We start from the raw sequence: 10,402 nt of genomic DNA, 5'->3' as shown, positions 1-10,402 counted from the left end.
TCCTGCTTCAGCCTCCTGAGTACTGGGATTGCAGTCATGCATCAGTGTGCCTGGCCTAAATGTCCTCTTTTGCCTCCTCCAGTAAAACATTTATTTTAAACTTCACAAAGTGTACCATACTCAGGACATTAATAATTATTGTCCTCCTATAGTTGGTACATACATTGTTACAATATTGAACCAATTTTAACAAATTCCACCTACTGATGTGGGTGGTGGCACACAATTGTAGTCCCAGCATTCATGAGTTTGGGCCAGGAGGGTCACTGGGAGTTGGAGGTCAACGTGGGTTAGCTACATGGTGAGTTCAAAGCTGCTTGTGCTACATAATGAGACCCTATCTCAAAACCAATACTAAAAAACAGATTCCCCTTATTAAGAGGTACTCTGACAAAAGTGGATAGCTAAATTTGAATAAGAATCTACAACAGGACTGGGGATTTAGCTCACTGGCATAAGCACTTGCCTTGCAAGTGTGTGGTTGTGAGTTTGATCCCCGGTACCAACAACAACAAAAAAATCTACAACGAGATGATTGCAGACCCTAAGTGCACAAGAGGGTGAACTTTTGTTTTTTCTTTTTAATTTTTTTTGGTACCAGGGATCAAACTCACAACCTCGCGCTTGCCAGGCAGGTGCTTATGCCACTAAGCTAAATCCCTGGCCAAGAGGGTGAACTTTTCAAAGGAGTGTGAATTCCCTGGTCTCTGAAGCCAGACCCCCTGGATTTGGAAAGCTCCATTGCTTTCTGTTTTCTGGACAAGTCAATTAGTTTTCCTCTCCCTCAGTTCCCCATCCTCACAGGGTTGTTGCAAGGATAAAATGAATGTATAAAGTGTAAAATACTAATACTACCCCTGACACATAGTGAACTACATTAATGAGACTTACAAAGGTTTTGTGGTGCACACCTGTGTGTGTGTGAGGTACAGGGATTGAACCCGGGGCCTTCCCACTGAGCTACATCTCCAGCTATTTATTTTTTTTTTATTTTGAGATAAGATCTTGCCAAATTGCTAAGTCTCCCAAGCTGGCTTCAAACTTGTGATCATTCTGCCTTGGCTTCCTAGAGTGCTTCCACCCAAGTATGTGCTACCACACTCAGCCCTTAGAAAAAAATCAAAATTTTTCTTAAGGTATTAGAATCTAAAATTTGAAAAGCAGCTGTGTGGGGTGGCACACACCTGCAATTTCAGAGCTCAGCAGGCGGAGGCAGGAGACCTGCAGAGAGTTCCAGGCCAGCCTGGGCTACAGAGTGAGTTCAAAGCCCGCCTGAACTGCACAGCAAGACCCTGTCTCAACAAAAACAAAATTTGAAAGTTATCCTTTAAAAAATACAATTTTTAAAAAGCAAAGTTGCCTAGCGCTGGGGGTGTAGGTCAGTGGTAGAGTGTTCACCTAACATATAGGAGGCCCTGGGTTCAACTTTCAACACTGAGAAAAACATTTTGTTAAGCTGCCTCATATTCCTTTCCATGAAAGAGCTCCCTGAGCTGAGAAAAAGAGAAGGCCCAGACCAAAGAAACAGCTGGTGCACTGTATATCTACAGAATCCCTGCTGCTCACTTTGAGCCTGGAACAGGCTCAGGCTCTAGAGTGGTGGTGGGTTGGAAAAAAGACTGGCAAGACTAGAGAGCCACAGCCAGGACAGCAGAGTTTTGCAGCAGGGAAACTGAGGCAGGGTGCCAAAGCTGAGTCAACTTGCCATCTGGGCTGCAGTTCCCCATCAGGTAAACTGGTCACTGGCTATGAGACAGGCCGAGGTACTGCACCTCCTGTGAGGGCGCAGGCCTTGTTTAGATACAGTTTCCTCACCTGTGGCAGCTTTAAGGTCTCCTCCCAAATTGCAAACAGACCTAAAGATGCTCTGTCTACTTTAAAAGTCTACTGAGCTCCTCCTCTGTGCCAGATCCTGAGGCACCCATTCCTGTCTATGCATCTCTGGTCCGCAAGACTAGATGACCAAAACGATGCATCCAAAAGCCTAATGCATAAGGGCCTAAGAGCCCAGCAAGCAGAGAAGTCAGCATTCTGTGCAGGTTACAGTCTGAGACTTCAGTCATCTGGAAGCTTGTTTCAGAGTCATCAGGGTGGGGATTTCTGAGCACCCAGGACAGTGAAGGGAGTAGGTAGGATTCATATTCTTGGGAGAGGTTTGGCCAGTTACCTACACCACCCCTTTACTTCTCCAACCAAAATGAAACCCTATGTCCGGGGGCAAGTCTAACCAGGGCTTGGCAGTACAGAAGTCTTGCTTAAAAAGAATGAAGGGGGCTGGGGATTTAGCTCAGCGGCATAAGCGCCTGCCTTGCAAGCAGGCAGTCGTGAGTTCGATCCCTGGTACCGGTAAAAAGGAAAAAGCCAAAAAAAAAGAGAATGAAGTCTGAGATCAGAGCTGAGACCCACAGAACCAACAGGGGCAGTAAACATAACTGAGGTCTGAGCAGGCCACAGGCACAGGACTGGGAGGGACTAGCAAGGAAGTAGTGAAAGGCTGGGGACCTATGGAGAGAGAAGGGCTGGACTCCTTGAGACCTTTCTCTCTAAGCAGCCACCCAACTAGTCAGTCCCAGGAAGTATGGTCAGGGAGAATAGGGTTAAAGCCTGCAGTGCAGGGAGGTGGGAAATGAACCAGGACTGAGGAATAGAGCAAAGACTTAGGAGAGATAAAAATGCTTCAGACTATGGTAGGTGGGCTGCTCAACCCAAGTCTGGCACATCAGGGGTCTGTGTATCTTTAAGGTGATTAATTGCCCACTGGAGGCAGCCTGTGACCTGTCTACCTGTCACTCTCCAATCCTCACTCAAAACCCAGTGTTGGTGCCTCCTAGTTTACAACTGGTGACAGAAACAGGAGAGGAGCTAGATCTGTGGCATGGTCAAGGAAGGCTTCCTGGAGGAAGAAGACCCTGGAGAACCAGTAGAACTTGAGGCAGCAGAGCATAGTGACTTCTAATGCATATTGGACCCAGATATCTTGGTCCCTAGCTTTACTACCTGTGACTCACTTTTCTCAACTGTAAAATGGGGCAATAATAGTACAACTCTCATGGGGTTATGTACAGTTAAGTGAACCTAGAGGGCTTAGACCAAAGCCGGGCATATAGGAAGCAGCCCATAAGTGTCAGCTACTATTACCTGACAGGAGAGGACAGGTAGGCTGTCAGAGGTCAGAGATGCAGCTGAGCCCTTATGCTGTGCATTGAAAAGCTTGGTTGCAGGGCCTCACACCCTAGAATCGTGAGCTTACTGAATGTTGGTGGTGAGAAGAGCAGACGGAGATGGAGATGTTCTGGAATCTGAGTTATACCTTGAATCCACTCTGGAAAACATGCCCACACCTACCAGGCACCTACAGATACTCAGGCACCAGACTCCACACATGTGCACGCGCACGTAGCCACACTATGGCTGACACTCACGAAGGCACATTCATTGACCCTCGTGCAACCCCCCACCCCGCCCCGGTGTCAGAAATAAGACTGCAGATCAAGACAAACCTGAGCACTTTTCCGACCCAGGCCTGTGGGCTTCTCCAGCCAAACCTACTTGCCCGGATCCTCTCACCACCCCCTGCCCTGTCCCCCACCTTCAGCTCAGAACCTGTCCATCCGACGGCTCCATTCTCATTTATCACCAGTAGATTCCACAAGACATTCGTCTGCTCGAGCGAGTGGCAGGCTGAGGGACAGGTTGGAGCAGGACAGGAGTGGGGGCTGGGTCCCCTGGGGAGGGTCCCGGGCTCGGTGCAGCCGGGCGCGAGGGGGAGCTCGGGTGCTCGGCGCCGAGACCAGGCGAGGGCGGCGCGGCGTTCAGCTGGTGTTCGCGCTTCGGGTGGGGCTCGTCCCCAAAGGCGCAGACAAAGGGGCGGCCTCCCGGAGCCCCGCTGCGCCTCCAGGGGCGCAGGCCGCGCTGCACAAAGCGGGGGCGGGCAGGCCGAGTCCGCCCACGCGCCGCGCCGCGCCCGCCGTTGATCCGCACGCTGCCGGCGCCGCCGCCCCAGCCTAATCCCAACAAGCGTGAAAACGGCCGGGCCGGCCCGCCAGCAGGCCCTTTGTCCCGGGCCCTCGCGGGACAGCTGCAGCCGGCCCCCTCCTCGCTTTGTGCCTCCTCCCGCCGCCCTTCTCACCTCAGCTGCCTGGAAGGCCACGGTCCGTCCCAGCGGCTTTGCCTCGGGCACTTGGACACACAAAGGCAGACAGCGCCCCTCTTCTGGGGGAGGGAGGATTAACCCCTGGGCCTACTGGCAGGAGTGGGGCTGGAAGGAAAGGGGTACGGAGTGGTGCGGGCCTGAGAGGGATGCGGGTCTGAAGGGGTGCAAAGTAGTGGGCTGGAGGGAACCGGACATCTAGTATTGAGGCAGTTCTGTGTAGACGCTGAGGCACCCCTGGGCTGTCCTGGGACCTCTTCCCACACTTCTCCAGGGATCTTCTCATCCATCCCTAGCTCCCAAGCCTCGCTCTCCAGCAGAGCCCCTGTCCCTGTCCCCATGCACATATCCATCTGCCCATCTGCACCTCCACATGGCTGACCACCAGTACCTCACACTCCCCAGGTCAGAAATGGAGCTCATTTTCTTCCCACTCGGGAAGCCACTCAGTCCACTTGGTCACATAGGCGAGGTCGGCCCCAAGCCCTTTTTCAGTCCTTCCCAGAGGAATCTTTTGACCTCCCAGAATTTCTGCAGTCCATGCCCTTTTCTCCGGTTCCACTCCCACTACCTGGATCCAGGCCACTGTCATCCTCATCTGGACAGTGCAATGCTCACCCCCCATCCCCCATCGCCATGAGCTAGTTTGGGCTCCTTTGTCTAGGACACATATGGCCATATCTCTCATCCCACTTAATATCTTTCCAAAATTCTGGAGCGGCTGCAGCTTGTGATGCCTTTTCTGACTGGTCCCTGCACCCCCACTGGCATAATCTTTTCCAGAGTCTGATATCCCCACAAGTCCACAAAAACTTTCCCCAGGAACTTTAATGAGAATATTTTTCCTCTCAGGAAAAGAAATGGAATATTGCAGGGTAGTCTTGTTCCTTACAGAACCATCTTTCAGAATCTTGATTTCCAGGGTACTACACGGTAATGGATGATTCAGAGAAACCAGACCCTACAGAGAGGGCAAGTGTTGGTCCAAGTCTGCCCACACTGTGCCTACAACACTCAGGCCAGCCTAGCTTCCATATTCTGATGAGATCCATGATGGCTACAGAGGTCACAATGTAAAACTTCAATCAAGTCTCAAGATGCCTGAATCCTAGAGATGCTGGGGACTTTGTTCTTATCCCAGCTTCTTAGGATGTACCAGATCCCCAGAGCACCCCTCAGCCTGCAAGATATCTCTTTCCTATGGACATTTGTCACCAAATACTTCCTTGTGCTACCGGGATCCTGTCTCTTAGGTGTTCTTCTTGTCCTCATCTTTGTAAAAGATAGCAAATTCCTCCATCATGCAAAATATTTTATGCCAAAAATTTTTTATTTGAATGTAAATCCACAAATGTTTCTGTTTACTATCTGCCCAACCCCATACTGCGGCACTTGAGACCCAAATGACTCAGTCCCAGTCCCATCTTGTAGGGATTTCACAACAGGAGACACAGACCCAGACAAGGGTAATGAGAGTGTAGTGTGACAGTGCTAATAGAAGTCATCATAAGCAGTGCCGTGGAGGCATCAGTGGTGTGTTCCAGTAGGTACTAAGAAAAAGTCTTCTGCAATCAAAAGTGCTTGGAAAATACGAGGTTAGACAATGCTGCCTGAGCTATTTTTCTGCAGGACTCTTCAGAGGCTGCAGAACAGAAAGACTAACTTCAAGGAACAGGTCAGGAAAGAGCAACCCGGGATGAGTCCAAGTGGATGATGAGAAGAATGATCAGGGAAAAGTGAAGGAATTTGGGGAGGAGGGAAACAGAAATCTAAGGGCTTCAGAAGCAGGAGACTGGATTATCACACAGACTTTGGGGGAGGTGCTGGGGATCAAACCCAGGGCCTTATACATGCTAGATGAGAGCTTCTCCACTGAGAGACAGCTCCAGTCCAGGGGCTTCTTTTTGAGCCGACAGTACATCATGGACCAAGACTTTATCTGCCTGACTGCTCTTTTGAGCTTGACCTGAGACATCAAGTCACATGACAGGATGCTGTAACAAGGTCAGTAAAATGTTCTGCTTGTCCAGGAGCCACCTGGCTTCAGGTACACAGAGAGCCATCAAGTGTGGGTTTATGTGGAGACAGAAATTGGGGCAGACATAGAATCCTCCTGTTTTGCTAGTCTTCCTTTCTTTCCTTCTTTCTTCCTTCTTTCCTTCCTTCCACCCTCCTTCCATTCATTTCCCCTTCCTTTCTCCTCCTCCTTCTTCTCGACTTCCTTCTCTTTCTTCTTCATTTTGTTTTGTGAGACAGCATCTAATTATGTAGCCCAGGAAACTGCAGTCCTCCTGCCTCAGCCCGCTGGGTGCTAGGAGCCCAGGTATGCACCTCTGTGTCCAGTCTAAAGTTTCTTTATTTCTTTCTACTTGCACATTCTATTCTCACCTCTCTCCTACCAGAAGGAATCAAGGTTGTAGACCTCTTGCTTGAAAAACAGGCTCATCTGTGTGTAGAAAGGGTTCCCTAAACTAGGGAGCATCCAGCTTGCGGGAGGGGGATGCTTTCAGGGAAGCTCAGGAAGAAGAGACAAGGATTCATCATTAGAATAGAAAGCTGAGGGCTGGGGGTTTAGCTCAGCGGCATAAGCACCTGCCTTGAAAGCAGGCAGTCGTGAGTTCGATCCCCGGTACAGATTTAAAAAAAAAAAAAACAAAAACAAAAAACAAAAAACAAAAAAACTCAGAATAGAAAGCTGAGTGAGACACAGCCAGTGTGCATTTCATGTTGCAGCTTTGCAATTTGTTCTCTCCTATGGTATAGCTATAGCTTTCTTCCTATGGTAACCTGGAGGAATGACAGGATGCTACTATGCTGCTTCCTGGGAATGGGAGTATGTGAAATCCACATACAGCCTTCTGGGACCTACACACCATCCAACGCTTGAATTCATTCCTAACCCAGACACACCCAGATGGGAACACCCCTGCTGACCTGGCTTCTGCTATGCTCCCTGTCACAGTTACAATCTCCGTGGTCTAAAACATCTTCTATATGAAACACTCGGATATACTAATTCCTAAGAACGAGCTGGTGCGTATGCGTACCCTGATGTACACATGTGTTTTGGGACAGGTAGGGGGTTAGAGTGGGTAGCACCCTTGTAACAGATGGGAAGGCCAAAACATGTGGAAGGGAAAGGGAGATTTAAGGCTCATTTGGAAATGGCAAATTACCTCATGGAGTCTTCTACAACCTTGGCTCTTTATAATATTTAAAATTTTTTTACCTGGGTATGATGGTGCCCACTACTAATCTCAGCACTCTGGGAGACTAAGGCAGGAGGACTGCAAGTTCAAACTCAGCTTGGGCAGCTGAGTGATTTAGTGAGACCCTTTACCAAGATACAGATTTTATTTTATTTTATTTTGGTCTTTTTCCTTTTTATCGGTACCGAGGATCAAACTCACGACTGCCTGCTTGCAAGGCAGGTGCTTATGCCGCTGAGCTAAATCTCCAGCCCCAAGATACAAATTTTAAAAAGAGGATAAAGGTAGCTCAGTGTGAAGGCCCTGTGTTCAATCTTCAGTACTGAAAAAAAAAATTCAAGTCACTTTCGCTTTTCTCATTTGGCTGTGAAGTAACTGCATCCACATTTTCTAGGGGAAATAACCATAGCCAAGGTCAGACAGCAGGTTCACCTGGATATGAGTTCTGCAACCAGGGTGGCAGGGCCGCTGGATCACCACAGCCTCTGCTGCCTTTTCCGGAGAAGGATAACCACCCTCAAGAATCCCTTGCTAAATTAGCAGCTCAAGAATTTGCTCCTCACTGCAACATCCCCTTGCATGGTTCAGAGTTTGACAGTGTGGAACATTGCCCTGCCCTCTATTATGCTGCTGGTTTCTTTTGCTGACTCAGAGAGCTAAGTATCAATAAGTCTGTTTTACAGATGAGGAAATAGACTCAGAGAGGTTTGGTGACTTATACAAACCCAGCTCCTCTGCAGGCGGCTGTGGAATCCCAGGGCAACACAGAGGGGCAGGACTTAAAGGAAGGCTCTGGTTTGCATGTATGCATGAGCCTTTCTAGAAAGGGCTGGCTCATGTGAGTACCTTTAGCATTTAAAGAATTCTTGGAGTGGTGCTATTATAGGCAATGCGGTGTCCAATTAGCATCCCTGTCCCCTAGACATGAAATACAAATAACAGCACTATCTACCTGCTCATGGAGATGGCCAAAACAGTTCTTATTATTAAAGCCCCCTATAGGGCTATAGGCTATAGAGCTATAGGGGTGGTGTCTCTCACCCACTGGCCCCCACTCCTGCCCATTAGAACCACAGGGCAGGCAGGAGTCTCAGCTCTGGACATTGATCCCAATTCTACTGCCCACCCCTCTGGCTCCCCAGGGTGTGACACCAGTGTCAGCATTCCTGGCGGTTCAGCTTCAACCTACCTAAGGGGGCTGTTCCTTTAAGGAGACTGGTTCAGGATGGAGGGGTGGGTGAGTAGCTGGAGAGGAAGCAAAGGACTCCACCCCCGCCCCCTGCAGGCCTCACCTAATCGCCATTCTGCGCATTATTACCCGCCTAACGCAGCGTGCTTTTAAATAAAATATGCAAAGATTTCCCTCTCAAATTATCTCTCCAGGCAAGTGAGCTCAACTCCAGCTTGTTAATGGAAAAAATGCAAATAGGGCCTCCCACCCTTCTCCCCCAGCCCCTAGGCTCTGGACAGCTAATGCGCTTTGCTTTGCTCCTTCCTAGGAATTTCTGTTTCCACTGAAACCTGCGTCATTTTTGAGGAAGCTTTTCTCAGGTGAGTTTTAGGAGGGAGGGAAGAGCTCAGGCTGGAAAAGTTTGGGAAAAACTGTAGTGTTGTGGAGTCTTCTCCCTTTGGAGCTTATTTTCCTCTTCTGAGATCTAAGTTCTGCCGAGGGCTGTGATGAGGCAGAATGCAGGGAGAGGCCTCGCCGCCCACAGGTGATGGGTAGGTGCGCTTTGAGGACTTCAGCCTGCCATGCTTGAGGGATACAGAGACAGAGAAAACAGACGTGGCTTCTGCCTTCATCAGGATCCCAGTCTAGTGTGTATTTGTGGGGAGGAGGACCCCAGATCTTTGAAGATTTAAAAAAAGTGATAGAATGCTTTAATCAAGTAGCTTCATATGACACAAATGGCCCCCTGCCTTTCTGGTCTCAAGGACACACCCCCACGTAGGTAGGTACGGTGGATGCTCAAGAGGATACAGAGCCAGAGGAATGCAAACCCATGAGAAAACGGTCTGGCAAGCCCAAAGAAAGAAGAGTTATGCTTCTAAATTAAATGGAACTAAAGGGACAAACTAGTAAATGCAGTGTATGATCCTGTACTGAGCACTGCATTGGGAAAAAAATTCTGTAAAGAACATTTGGCATAATTTAAATAGCAAAATCAAAGAAAGCTGATAGGGAACAGGAGATGGAGTTTGTGGAGACGGAAAAGGGGGAAACAGGAGTGGGGGGAGAAAGGGAAGTAAAAAGGATCAAGATGCAATATGTATTTGTATGAATTTCCTGCAATGAATGCATTTATTTATTTATTTATTTATTGTTCTGGAAATCAGTGTGCTTGCCAGGGAGGCGTCTGTACCACTGAGCTATATTTCCTGCAATCAGTGCATTTATTATCTATCACAAACATACTAATAAAAAGTAGTAAAGAACATTTGGCACAATTTGAATATGAATTATAGATATTCCATTATATCCATCTTGAATTTTCTGAATATGATCAATATGTTGTTGTATAGAAGAATCTTTTCAGGAACCATACATGGAAACATTTAAGGGTGAAGATGGTGGGTGACATTTGCAACTGAATCTCTGTGTGGTTCAGAAAACAAATGTGGCAAAATTGTAACAGGGAATTAGTAAGAAGTTGCTGGCTGTCCCTTGAAGTGTTCTTGCAACTTTTCTGTAGGCTCATAATGTTTTCACTGTAGCTATATGTGACAGTGCACACCTGGAATCTCAGCCACTGGGGACTGAGGCAGGAGGATCTTGAGTTTGAAATCAACCTGGGCAATTTAGCAAGAGCCTGTCTCAAAAATAAAAAAATAAAAGGGCCAGGGTTGTAGTTCATTGCTCCCTGGGTTCAATTCCTGGTACTAACAAAATAAAACAAAGCAAGAGTTGAAAGAAACAAAACAAAGCAAAAGTTGATCTTATAAAAATCATAATAATGATACTGTAACTGACTTCTTAAAAAACATTCTTTATCTTGGACTGGGGGTTTAGCTCAGCAGCATAAGTGCCTGCCTAGCAAACACA

General features: G+C 48.1%; 1 long non-coding RNA gene across 1 annotated transcript in view; it reads left to right on the top strand.

Annotated features, from left to right (window-relative positions):
• The first annotated feature begins 8,662 nt into the window (after positions 1-8,662).
• Positions 8,663-10,402, top strand: part of LOC134472996 (uncharacterized) — a 33,841-nt gene continuing 32,101 nt past the window's right edge. Inside the window, exon 1 of the long non-coding RNA XR_010043077.1 lies at positions 8,663-8,910. This is a non-coding gene — a long non-coding RNA (uncharacterized LOC134472996). The remainder of the gene's footprint in view (positions 8,911-10,402) is intronic.

Source organism: Cavia porcellus, unplaced genomic scaffold, assembly GCF_034190915.1.
Source record: "Cavia porcellus strain 051 isolate PalLab524CR breed Dunkin Hartley unplaced genomic scaffold, mCavPor4.1 scaffold_25, whole genome shotgun sequence".
Taxonomy (NCBI): Eukaryota; Metazoa; Chordata; class Mammalia; order Rodentia; family Caviidae; genus Cavia; species Cavia porcellus.
This window is presented reverse-complemented; position numbering and strand designations above follow the sequence as displayed.